Source organism: Gossypium raimondii, chromosome 13 (assembly GCF_025698545.1).
Source record: "Gossypium raimondii isolate GPD5lz chromosome 13, ASM2569854v1, whole genome shotgun sequence".
NCBI lineage: Eukaryota > Viridiplantae > Streptophyta > Magnoliopsida > Malvales > Malvaceae > Gossypium > Gossypium raimondii.
This window is the reverse complement of record NC_068577.1, coordinates 26,939,382-26,950,002: the sequence shown is the minus strand read 5'-3', so window position 1 is coordinate 26,950,002 and position 10,621 is coordinate 26,939,382.

Here is a 10,621-nt window from a genome sequence, read left to right as displayed (position 1 = left end):
TACTGAAAGAGATAATTTACAATTCCTTATTACCAAATTCTAATTCACTATTCACACTAGTAATTTCTCACATATTCATGTATATCAAAACAACTCCCACTTCAAAGAATTTACTTATACCATAAATCATATTTGCTCAATGTACCAATTCATACATGTAACTAAGAAATTTATTATAATGTTTTTCACTTACCAATACTATGAATATGCAATAACATATAAGCACATAAATAGCTTGTAATTCAATTATTACATAGCTCGATCGTAACACCCCTAACCCGTTTTCGTTGTTAGAATAGGTTTTTAGAGCATTACCATACAAACAGAACATAAAAACATTCATTTCATAATTTATTGTAAACATAATCTAATACAATCAATAACATCCAAAACATCCCTTAATCGAGCCCTCGAGGCCTAAGAAATACCTTCGTGTGCCTTACACGGCCGTGTGGCCAGGTCGTGTGCCTCACACGGCCATGTGGCTAGGTCGTGTGCCTCACACGGATGAGACACACGCCCGTGTAACAATCAAAATAGAGACATTGATACGAGCTCAGTTGTTGTTGTTTCCAATCATATTAGTTTTCCCGATCGTGAATTTGAGTAAGACTATGTTCGTTTCAATAGGTGAGAAAAAAGAACAAAAGATAGGATTCAAACAAAGGTCTAAAAGAAAGTTTTTTAAACAAGGAATGGGTAATTCGGTTAAGGGCAAAGAATGAACCAACAATAGTGTGATTGTTGACCCGAGTCTCAAAGTAGCTCTTAGGTGAATTTCGGTTAAGGAAATCAACAAAGAACCTTAACCCGCTATCAAATGTGATAGGAACCAAAGGTATTATGAACGCCACACTATAAGTGATAAGTTCGGTTTAACAAAGGAAAGAATGGCACCACAAGACAACTTGATAAGTCTATTCAGTCCCGACAAGAACAAGGAGAATTGGAAATCTCACAAGTTTTAGTTGATTCATAAAATTGGCAAAAGTCCTTTACAACCAACTAATTACAAAGTATTTATAGACCTAAGTATGGCCTAGCCGAATAGTCACATGAATTCAACTTAAATGAGCTGTTAATGAGCAAAATTAAGCTTAATCATTAAGTACAAAAACTTTGAAGAATTCTAGGCCTAGGTGACGCCAACCATCAGCTTGATTAATATACCAATTCAGCTGATTTAATGAGCTGAATACTTAGGCTGAAAGGTTCATTGTTGAGTAGCCAAAAGTATTCAAAATCAGCTTTAAATTCCTCCATTGGGCAGCTGAATAAGCAATAGAAAATAAATGGCATTTTGGGCACACAAACAGACCATGGTGTGAACATTTGAATGCAATCGACCACAAGGTGTGAATGGTTGATTTTGAACAGCCACTAGGTGTAAAAGGAATTTGTGAGCTAAATGGACTGGTGTGAACACCCCTTTGCCATTCACGAACAGCCCATTGGAGAAGAGAAATCAGCTGCTAACTTTAATTCAACATAAAAGCTCCTTTTAATGCCGTCCATGTACCTAGCTAAATCCAGCTGAATGGTCACCTAAAAACAAAAAATAAAATTCGGTCAAGGCACCATTAATGTGTTCAATTAAATTGTCTTAGCTTAGGACATTTTAAATAGTTGTAGGAGCTAAGACAAATTAAATAAACTAAGGACAACTTAAATGGTTGTAGTAATCAGGAAAAATTTAATTACTTACGACCTATTAATGCCGAATGTATTTGGACAAATTAAATAGCTTAAGACACATTTAACACTTAACTAAATTTATTAAATAACTTAAACTAAATTAACTATAATTTAATCCAGCAACTAAGTGAGCTAAAGTGAAGTAAAATTCAGCTTGTAATAAGCTACAAAGCTGGTCCTTGTATGGTCATTAAGTCTGCTACTCCCTTTTCCCAAGCTCGATCGATGCAACTTGTTAAAGCATCTTGAAACTTCTTGAAACGAGACCGAGTAATAGGTCCTTGAGGAAGATCAATGGGTTCGGTGGTAGCTTCCCGAGCTAGGATCGCATCAGACATACAACTGTGTCCCAGCCTGTGTCCTTCCGTGTAACTCTCTAAGTTGGGTCACGCAGCCAAGCCACACGTCCGTGTGCTAGGCTGTGTAACTCTCAAAATATCATCACACGTCTGTGTGGCAGGCCATGTAACAGCCTGACTTGCATGCCTTAAAACCTACAGGGGACACACGGCCGTGTTGCATGGCTGTGTGTCACACACTTAATCAAGGCATCAAAACTTGACCAAAACCTTCATGAAATGACCAATTCCATAGTATAAGATCATTCAACCAATATGCCATACAAGGCACCTCAAATGCAATCATTCAAACTTGCCTAGACATGTATAAATACTTGACCACATTTCATTCATAAACATCTAGTTCATTTCCATCTCAAAACATATCATATCTTGACCTATATCTTTTCATCATAAACTTACCATTTGAGCCATACCATTCATGCATCACAAACACTAAAATGCCATAATTCAACATTATTAATATGGTACCAAATCAACCAACTTATACATACCAAAATCAACATCTAAGCATTCAACTAAACATCAAACACAAGTCCACCTATACATGCCATTATAACCTTGGCCAAAACATAAAAAACTATTGATATATTCATTGGATAGTGTGATAGATCTTCGAAGAGCTTCCAAACCAATCGAGCCTCTAATAATCTATAAAAAATAGGAAAGAAACTACGTAAGCACATAATGCTTAGTAAGCTCATATAACTTAAAAATAATTTACCACTTCATTATTACAATTTAAAGATTAAGCATGAACCATTATCAATTACCATAAGCTTAGTATAGGCCTATTGAAACTCAATCAATCTCCCAATTTAGTAAGTTCATTAAAATAATATATTCATCATCCATTTCATAAGATTATGAATCATTCATTACTAACCATTTAATTCCAAAATCTTAGTGTAAGCCTAACAACATCATCAATTCACAAGTTAGTGTGCTTGTTCATGACATAATTGCATTCATCCATAAAAGTAAGTAAACTTACACATGTTATCACATTATTTAATTCATAATTCCTTTCATAAGTTCATGATACATTCCATTCACTTACCATTTTCTTTACATAATAATAGTTATAACCATAATGTAACCCAAACCACAAGCTTGGTACAAGCCTAACATCATCACCAATACAAGTTAGTGTGTTTATACATAATTCACTTGAATTAAACATAAGGTAGGCCATTTTCATATGAGCATACACCATTTTATCCATTCGTCTTTTCATGAGTATATACATTATTCCATTTGGACACTTACCATTTAATCAAAATTCTTTTTTTTTTAAATGAGAACATAGAAACTTGAACTTAGTTCACTTCGGAGTTACTTAAGGTACCTAACCACTATGCCATTCCACTTACTCATCATTGAACTAACAACAACAATTAAAATTTTTTGATGTGACAATTATACTCTCAAGATCATTTAATTAACTCCCCAATGAGCTATGCTTAAGTCAAAATGATTACCGAACATTACACAATTATTAGTACATGTGAATGCCTAAGGAATTAGGTTCATGCACTTATTTGATGGGAATCCATGTTCTTACTAGTTGATCATGATCACCCCAAGGTGGCTTGATTCAATAGGTGTAGGAATTATTGTTGCAACGACTTACAAATGTTTTCAAGGTTTAATGTAAGCTGTATGCATAATCTTAGTGAATATTGGAATGTTGCAAAAAGTTTTCAAATATTTGCTTAATACAAAGATTTTAATATAAGAATATTTTATTTTTCAGTTCAAAAATGGCACCAATTCCCTTATTGAACATACTCATTGAAAATAAACTAAATGAAAATAACTATAAGGAATGAAAAAGGAACCTAATAATTGTCCTGAGCTGTGAGAAACTTAAAATAGTTCTTGATACTAAGTGCCCTCCGACCATTCAAGCTGATGCTAGAAAATTCTAAGAAGAGTCTGATGAGATAGCTCGTTGCTATATGTTGGCAAGCGTGACTAGTGCTCTATATAAGCAATTGTAGAGTTGTAAGACTGCTAAAGCAATTCTAGATAAGTTAGAAGACATGTTCAGACGCCAAGGTACCTTGGCTTGACAGTCTGCCATTACTATATTAATGAATCCCTAGCAAAAGCCTGATACTCCAATCAAAAACCATATAACCACACTTATGGGCTACTTTGTCTAGGCCAAGGACAATGAGGCAAATTTGGACCAGAACACTCAAATTAAGATGGTGTTTGAAAGCTTTTCAAAGGATTTTGCTAGTTTCCAAGTCGTATATAACCTTGGAAACAAAAAGCTGATGCTTACACAACAAAAAGCTGACGCTTACACAACCACCACCTTCAACCACTATCTAAAATTCCTCCACCGTGAGCTATAGCTTCACCACCTCCACACAACCATCTAAGGTTCCCTTCTCCTCCTTTTTTCTTTCGATCACTGCCCTTCATCACCATCATTGCCGCCATGAGTCGTTGTGAACCGCTGTAAACCACTGTGGGAGAACCTTGTATGACCCAAAAGTTAGTGTTGTCGAAAAGTGAAGTTTCAAGACCATATTTTTGTAAACCAGACTTATAAATATTTTTATTAAATATTTATGGAGTTATCTTAGACGTGAACTAAATTTCAGTTAGAAATTCTTGTTGAGTTTTCTTTTAATTAAGGTACAAGGACTAAATCGCTTAAGTGGTAAAATGTGATTATTAATAATTCATAAGCTAAAATGTAGCTAAGGGACTTAAAAGGCAAGTATACCTTTACTTTAAATTTGTAGTGGATGGTCAAGATGAATATATTTTATATATGTTATATATGTTATATTAACATTAATAGGTATTATAAAATAATAAAAACAAAATGAAAGAAAAGATGATAGGAAGTGGAATGAAAGAGAAAATTTTCATTATCTTTTCATGCAACTTTCAAATGCTTAAGGGGGGAAAAGAACCCACGAACTGCCATAGGAGTTTTGAGGTTTTAAGCTTAAATTGGTTAGTCAATTTAGTCCATTTTCTTGTAATTTTTACGTTTTTTGAATCCTGATACTATAAGCTAGTTGACCCATGTTCTATTTTTCGGTACTACTTAAGATTTTATATGTTACCGTTGTTGAGTACTTAAAGCTTTAGGGTTAATTTTATAGATTTTTTAGTTAGAAGTGAAAAAGGATTAAATAGTGAAGTTAATTTTTGATTTTGAGAAATAGGGACTAAATTGCGAAAAAAATTAAAATTATGGGGTAGAATTAAAAATTTAAAAGTTAAATTTGGCTTAAAGAGAAATTAGGATAAAAGTTTGAGTTTAATTGTGGAAGTTAAGTTAGTCTCGATTTTAGGGACAAAATTGAATTTCATGCAAATGTAGTCACGTAGTCATTCTCGTAATTGCCATTGCATACTTACTCTTGTCTTGCCATAGCATTTTCATTTATTTGTTAGAAATTAGGATAAAATTTTGAGTTTAATTGTTAGAATTTCATGCATTCTTATTATTATTTTTGCCATAGCATTAAACACACTCCTTTATAATAACTTGACCAATTTATACCTAACCAATCTTCGTGGAGACGATCTCACTTATCACTTTATTACTTGATCCGACGTGTACACTTGCACAATTTGCTTAGCACATTCACACGTGACAAGTTTTTGGTGTTGTTGTCGGGGATCAGTAATTTGGTGAAATTTGGTTTTGTTATTTTCTTATCTAATTCCATTAGTTTTATTTAACTTCTGTGACACCCTTAACCTGTATCCATCGGCAGACTAGGGTTACGGAGCATTATCGTACAATCAAAACATTTAAACTTAATTACATTCAATAACATAAACATATCATAAATCGATCATATACATACATACTATCCCTAAATTTGAGCCCTCAAGGCCCTAGAAATACCTAAGAAACAATTCGAGACCAATTTGAAATCATTTGGAAAGTCTAAGAAAGTGTCACAAAAATTTGGAAACAGAGGTTACACAGCTGTGTACCTCACACAGTTGAGACACACGCCCGTGTCTCAAGCCATGTAACCTTCGAACTAGGGACACATGATCGTGTCCTAGCCCGTGTCCTCACTCGTGTAACTCTCTGAATAAGGTCACACAACCGTGTCACACGCCCATGAACTAGGCCGTGAAACTCTCTAAGCTGCCCTACAGGCCCATGTGCCAAGCCGTGGGTTAAATCATGTAACTCACTGACTTGCATACAAAGGAACTCTCAAATGACACACAGCTGTGTTTCCAGGCCATGTGTCTCTCACGAATTTGTCACACGCCCGTATCTCAGATCGTGTGGACTCAAATTTACCAAAAATCAAGCCATTGCATAACTATGTAATGCATAAACATTTAGGCCAATAATGCACACTTTCAAAGCACCAAAACCTCACCTAAACATACATTTATTTGCCATTTCAAGAATCCAAATTCAACTAACTGATATTCCATTTGAAGGAACCTCAAATGCACTCATCAACACTTACCTAAACATGTCAATTTTACTAAATTTCTATCAATCAAATTCTAGTTCAAAAACTTACCAAAACATGCCACAAACTTGACCATTACCATACCATTCCAACTTTACCATATGATACGACCACGCCTCGGGCACACTTTTGGACCAGCTCCCTAAGCATTGTTTGCAAATCCATGCGAGCTGAATTAGTTCATTTTCTTCTCGTTGAGCTCTGTTTAGCTCGTTTCCACTCACTTGAGCTCAAGTCACTCATTCGAGATCAATTCACTCAATTTTAACCCAATGAGCTTATTTTAGCTTTCTCTAGTTTGCATTTATTTTCTTGAAATAAACCATTTAATTTGTCTTTAGTTGAATTAGTTGTTTATTTTAAGTTAATTGATTTGTTAAAATCGGACAAATAATTAATTAAGTGTTTTAATTATATCTAAATTAAATACTTAATTAATTATGATGTTTTAAATATGTCGAATTTGTTAATATGTATTGCGAATTTAATGTGCAAATTATTGAGTTCATATCTTGCTAATTTAATGTGTCGAAATGCATTTAACTTGTCGATGTTATTTGCTTTGAGTTCATGAGCGGATTGGTGCAATGTATGGGAGTGTGCATGCACAATTGAGGTTCAATGGATGGCATTTAAAGTAACACATGCATTTGGGACGTTCATGCAAGAGGGAGTTGTTGAAAGTTCATGTATTTGAAGATTCATGGATTATATTTATGGGGGAAAGTACATGGGATGTTTCATGCATGATTCATGCATTTTCAAGATGACCATTCAAGTATTTTAGGCACATTAATGCCTCATTCACCAAGGGAGATGTAGGATCATTAAAGGGCTGCACATTCATGGAATTATGGAGATTCTTCAAGGTTAAGGATGCATGAATGCATCTAGTGAAGCAACATGATGATTCGGTCAATCCATGCATCATCTCCAGACATGAACCGAATTTTTAATGCTTCATTCATGCACATTCAACAAATTAATTATTTCTTTCTAGAAATTTCTAGCATATTCATGGCTGAATTCTTAGCCATTAAGTTGCCCATTCGGCTAGCTTAGTCTTTGCCTATAAATAGCTTACTTGTTTATTGTAAAGGTTCTGAATTTGATTATTGAAAACTTGATTGAGAGGTATCCTCCTATCCTATTTCGTACGAGTCTCGTTCTGACATATCTAGCTCGCTAGTGGCGTCAACCCGACTCCTTGAACTTATCACCATTCTAGTGTGGTGTTCCCCACCTTCTTTATACCTTTGGTTCTTACCTCAATATAGGTAACGGGTCAAGGTCCATCTTCGACTATCCATCAAATTCACCTTAAGCAACATAAGTCCCGGGGCAATACTTCATATAGTATTGAATTGTTCTTCAGCTTGAGTTCACTTTACCATCTCCATTTTAACTTTAAAATTATAAACTTTATTTTTCTTGTAAAACCCGAACCTAACATCAATCATCAAACTTCACCTATCCTTTGAACCCTTTTTCCAACTTCCGCTTAAAGTTAATCAAAATCCATTTTTCTCACCAAACGAACGACTCTTCTCGTCGACGATCGGGCAAACAAGTGAATCGACTCAATCAATCGAGCCGGATCACATCATTTGGTATCAGAGCTTGCAAAACGAGGAGCACCGACGTTAAGTAACAAGGCCGCAAGTAGGTTCGAACGTGAAAAAATCAAAAAAATTGAGTTGTAATTTAATTTTTTTCCTTCCTTGTATTTACCTTACTATTGTATTGGAGTATCACAAAAAATCAAAATTCAAAAAAATTCGAAAAAAAAAAAAAAAGAAGTGAGCAAAAAAGAGTAAAAAAAGAAGAAAAAAAAAGTGAAAAGTCTTGCGAGTTTTATTTTCATCTCTTATTACTCCGATCATCAAGTATCCCTTCCTACCATTATTTATCCATCCCAACGCCACACTTTAAACCAATTTTTTTCTTTGTTCAGCCTACCTTATACCTGACATTATCCCTTGTAACCCATTTTGAAACCGACCCTCAAGCAGCAAATTAAGTCTACCGAGACGAGGTTGAGTGGTAAAAGGCAAGAGAGCGTGAGTTCATTCGAGAGAAGAAAAGCCAAATAAGAGTGAAACACGAGTGGTGTGCCATTTATTATTTTCTTTGAGAGAACTTGTGAGATTTTGTGGTGAGGATTATTTTCTTTCTAATTTATCTTTTGTTTTCTAACATTTTGTTGAAACATGTCCAAGAATTTTCGAATGTGAATTCCAAGTATGGAAGCGAGAAATTCAAAGGATAATACGATCTGAATTCCGATGAATACAAAAAGGAGAACTCCAAGTAATATCCGACAAAGATAAAGAAGATTTGACACTGTTAACATTGACATAAAAATGAGTTCAAGTCTTCAACAATTGGAGAACGAACCGCAACATAAGAATCATTTCATACTCGATGCTGAGTCCACGATAAAATTTGTTGCATCATTGTTAATGGTGACATTAGTTCAAATGTGGCCAGCACTAGAATGGTGGAAAAACTTGGCTTACTCGTTACCAAGCATCCCCAACCTTATAAGTGCGGTGGTTTAACGACAAAGGTGAATTTGAAGTTACTCAACAAGTGCGTGTTGCATATTCCATCGGCAGATACCAAGACGAAGTCGTTTGTGATGTGGTACCTATTCAAGCTTGCCATTTGTTCTTTGGGAGCACCATGGCAATTGGATCACAAGGTCACTCACGATGAACGTACCAATAGGTATTCCTTCAAGCATCAAGGAAGGAAAATCACCTTAGCACCGCTCACACGGAACAAGTCCATGAGGACCAAATCAAATTGAAAATTTTGGTTGTAAAAGATTTTGAGCGAGAAAAGAATAAAGAAAATGAAAATGAAAGAAATGAAAAAGAAAAATATGAAAATGAGATTTCAAAAATAAAAGAGAGTGAAAAGCAAAAGAGATTGAAAAAGAAATTGAAAGAGAAGAAAAGAAAGAGTGGAAAAAGAAATTGAAAAGAAATCGAGTGGAAAAGAAAAAGAGTTCGCAAAAGAAACGAGTGAAGAAAGCAAGCAAGAAAAAGTAAGGAAAATTTTTGCTAACCCCTGTTTGAGTTTGCCTTTTGATTCTTCTTCGTTTCAGGTTTGCAAAATTTCACCCACGGACTGGTTCCAACTTCATTATCTTTCGACATCGACGTTTTCAATTAATTGAAAAGGTAAGTTGGATGTTGTGAATAATTTTCAAACTTTCAAGGTAAGTCGGTAAGAATCTTTTTGGTCTTCATTCTGATTGTGATTTGTTTTCTATCGATCAATTCGGCCATTTTGTTGGTCTTAGAAAAAGCCCATTCAAACATTTGTTTTGTTGTTTAACCTTGGATCGAAATGTTGATTTTTCCTTGAAAGGAGTCTTGCAATGCTCTAATCATCATTTGTTTCCTACTGATTTCCATCACGATCAATTGCAAGATATCATTCTTCCTTTCAAGGTAAGCAAGGTATGAATGTTGAAAATTTTAAAGCACCTCTGCCTTTTTCGATTGTTGGTGGACACTTTGTTGATGATTTGGTCTTTAGAAAAATCTAAACTTTGACGTGGCTACTTGTCATTCTTTGATTGATGATGATCCATTTGTTTTTTCGATGATAAGAAGATTCTTGCTTTTGAAAATATTATTTTCTTGATGGTATTGGTTGTTTATCTTTAACTAGCAATGGAATGCATGTTTTGGATGCTCGAGATGAAAGTCCGTATAAATTGTTCATTCTAACGATCCTGTTGAAAAGGAATGGAAATGTATTGATGAGTATGGCATCGCAAGATTTTTGATGAAGAACGAATAAAACAGCACCAACAAAATATGGAATTGTGTGATCAAAAGTCGACATATCATCTGTTTGGTTGTGTTGATCATATGAATTATCTAATTTGTGGTGTGAAATTTCCATGTTTTCGTAAATCTTTTCGAACAAAATTTAAAGGGTTTGCTTGTTTGAATTTGAGTATGCTAACACCCTCGTTGCCATTTGGATCGAGTAGTCAAAATCATTTGTTTAATCCTGGAGTTTGTTATTATGAATCATCCATGAAAGAAAGCAAGCATCGTAAATTTT